Raw genomic sequence first — 3,753 nt, forward strand, 5'->3', positions numbered from 1 at the left:
TGCTCCCGTGTGCTGTGATTCAGTGAGGAGGTCTGCTCCCGTGTGCTCCCGTGTGCTGTGTCAGTGAAGAGGTCTGCTCCCATGTGTTGCTTCCAAGAATCGCAGCATGAGCCCTGCTGTGGTGACAACAGCAGTGACAATAGCAATAGCATCAAGAAGGGGACTAAACTGACCCAGAGAACAATCGGGGAAGAAACTGTGGTGAGCAGAAGCGGTTGAAATGGTGAGGGAGAAAAGGCGAGAGAAGCTGGCCAAGACCACAGAAGGTGGAATGTTCTGCAGACCAAAAATGGAAAACTGCAGGCTGTGGTCATTGAAATAGTTCTAGGGACATTTCAAATCTTAAGAGTGGAAGACCCAGGCCGGGCGGTGGTGGCGCACGCCTTTAATCCCAGCACTCGGGAGGCAGAGGCAGGCGGATCTCTGTGAGTTCGAGACCAGCCTGGTCTACAGAGCTAGTTCCAGGACAGGCTCCAAAGCCACAGAGAAACCCTGTCTCGAAAAACAAAACAAAAAAAAAAAAAAAAAAAGAGCGGAAGACCCAGACCCAGGGCTCAAATTGCTGCAAGGAGTTACTGTTGGGGACTGAGGGCTCTGGTGCCCAGGACTGAGAGTTGTAACAGCAGCTACTATTAGGGACCAAGAGTGTCAACTTCCAAGACACAAGGGCTGCAGGCTTAGCTGACACTAACTGCTGCAGAGAAATGGGCAGCATGCTAGCAGTGGCGAGCCAGACTCAGGTAAAAAGCCCCTAAGGAAACTATAAGTCTCTGGCTTCTGAGGCTCAGAGCCATAATAACCACTGAGCCAACTTCAATCCAGGAACCTGTCATGCTCATGAGTTACAGAGACAAGCTTCTGAAGCTGTTGGGCCAGTTTGTAACCCTGGTATTCAAGGGCCTGGAGGGCCATATCCTACTCAGGACTTCCATCCAACTACAGCAAAAGGACCAAGCCAGCTGACTGGTAACAAATTATGTCAAACATTTGCCACAGCAATAGAAGGCTGACTATCAGTGAAATAAGAGATTTAGAGCATTGTGCATTGCTGTGAGGTGTCCACCAGAAAAGACCACTTGACATAGGATCAAGTCAATAGAAAGTCTTTATTAGCCAGTCAACAATAACACTGGACATTCACATCTCAGAGCCTTTCCAGGGTGAGCTTTGAAGCCCCCAAACCAACATCCTGGGTTGATACACCTCAGTTAGCAAGAATAATTATCCAGAAGCAGAACTACAAAAGCCAAAAAGCAAGGCTGGCACATTTAGAGACTTTCCCAGAGCTGTGCTTTGATGGGTTAGGTCTTTGTTCCTGCTGGTAGGTGTTGCTGCCTGTGGGCTGGGTTCCGAGGCCTGAATGGCACTTCTATCATGGTGTCAGCTGTGCTAAGGTTTAGGGATCTGTTACAGTATGATCGTCCTTTGAACCAAACAACTTCTATCTTGGGGAGATCAGCTATGCCTACTTGCAAATTATTACCACCATATATCGTACGCGGCTTTGCCCTATTTGAACATAGCCTCTGGAGGGGTCTGGAGTATATAGGCTGGGGAAGACTAAAGGATGGGGGTGCTTTCCAGATATGGCCTGATGTGGAATGTTCTTCTATATATATGTTGCTCTTATTGGTTAATGAATACAGCTGCTTAGGCCTATGGCAGGGCAGAATATAGACAGGCTGGAAGATATATGGAGAGAGAGAGAGAGAGAGAGAGAGAGAGAGAGAGAGAGAGAGAGAGAGAGAGGAGTCAAAGAGATGCCATGTAGCTGCTGAAGGAAACAGATGCCAGACCCTTACTGTTTTTCCTAATTTCTGGTGTTCCTAATTTCTGGCTGGCTTTTTTGTCTGCAGAGTTAACGGGTAAAGACGTTACACGGGAAAGGAAACGCAGACACGCGGTGGTCCCACGTGGGTGCACTTTTAATGGGGGAGGGGTAACAATGGGCAGGAACAGGTGTGCGGACATGACAGGAGAGACAGGAACAAGGGAAAAGAGGGGGCGGGTTGTAGCAATGCTCGTCTTTTAACAAGGAACGCAAAGGCTTCTGGGAAATGTGTCCTGCGCTTGCATGCGTTGGCATCCGTAGTCCAGGGGAACGCTGGGAGCTGTAATTCCGCAAAGGAACAACACTTACCAGTAAGCCACAGACTCATGTTGATATATAGATTAATAGAAATGGGTTAATTTAAGTTGTAAGAGTTACTTAATAAGAAGCCTGAGCTAATAGGCCAAGCAGTGTTGTAATTCATATAGCTTTTGTGTGATTATTCTGGTCTGGGTGGCCAGGAATGAAAGAGCAGTCTCTGTCTACAATGGCCTCTGTGGGGGAGGAGTATCCTCAGCTCTGTAAGTAGAAGTAGCCCCTCACCCACACTCCGTAAGGAAGTCCAATAAACTCATTGGTTCTCCAGTATGAACTCTGGTGGAATTGGGCCTCAATTTGTCATTGGGACTTTAAGTTGAGGTGACTTTGTTTACATTTCTTACAGGGAAGGAATTTCAGCAACAAAGAAATAGAAGGAGAGCCAGGCTTGTTAGTACACACAGAGGCGGGTAATCTCTATGAGTTTGAGGCCAGCCTGATCTACATAGCAAGTTTTGGGCCAGCCGAGCTATATAGTAACACACACACACAGAGGGGGGAGGGAGGGAGGGAGAGATTGATTGATTGATTGATTTTCATCATGATATGATGGATGCAGGCAGTGTAGGCCTTTACTAGAACCTGCTTGCATTGGTAAGCTTATTACAGAAACAAAATGCCTGAGATATGGAACAGAAAAAGGAGTAAAGGACAGCAGCACTTATGATATGAAACTGAAAGAGAAGATGGGGGTGAGGTTAAGGTGGGAATGGGGTCAGGAAGACGAGGAGAGGAGAGGGCAACCAAGCCAGGTGTATATAAAAATGCAAAACAAAGTTTAAAGTAGGAGATGGTAAATTAGCCCAGTTTGATTGTCCCATAGAATATACAAATATCAACATATCATATTATACCCCAGAATATGTAGAATTATATATAATAAAAATTATATATATAATGAAAAATTATATATAATGAAAGCTAAAATTTGCCAGACATTGTAGTGAATACATGCAATCCCAGGACCAGGGAGGCTGAGGCAGGAAGATCTTAAGTTCTATCTCTCTTGAAATGGATAAATAAATCAACTCCAACTAAAATATGTGTATTCATAGCGACTTCAATCTCTGGCTTCCACATGGGCCTGCAGGTGTGTTTGTGAAAACATACACACACACATACACACACACAAATAGAAACAATAAAAGGAATGCACCAATGTATGCATACCCCGGAATATCTTTTCTAAAGATTATTATGACTTTCAAACAGAAAGACAGTTTCAAATACGGAATGCTTAACCATAAGTCCTGGGAGAAGCTAAGAAGTCACATGTCCAGAGAGTCAATTCAGCCAAAGCGCAGTGTGTCAAGTACGTGCTCTCTACTAAGTCTAGTGCTAAATTGTTGGTAACATGGGTGAGAAACAGCAACTGTTTCCGGGAGAGGTTGCAGATCACTACAAAGTAGCAAATTAAACAAGTATAGACTGAGGGAACCTTGGCGACCAGAAGCAGGTGAGTTCCTTTCCTAAGAAGTTCTCTTTAGATCCGTGGCGCTTGAGGATCTAAATTGACAATTGTCACTGGAGGGTCACTTTAAAGAAAACAGGCAGGCCGGGCGATGGTGGCGCACACCCTTAATCCCAGCACTCGGGAGGCAGAG

Source organism: Microtus ochrogaster, chromosome 1 (assembly GCF_000317375.1).
Source record: "Microtus ochrogaster isolate Prairie Vole_2 chromosome 1, MicOch1.0, whole genome shotgun sequence".
Classification (NCBI taxonomy): Eukaryota; Metazoa; Chordata; class Mammalia; order Rodentia; family Cricetidae; genus Microtus; species Microtus ochrogaster.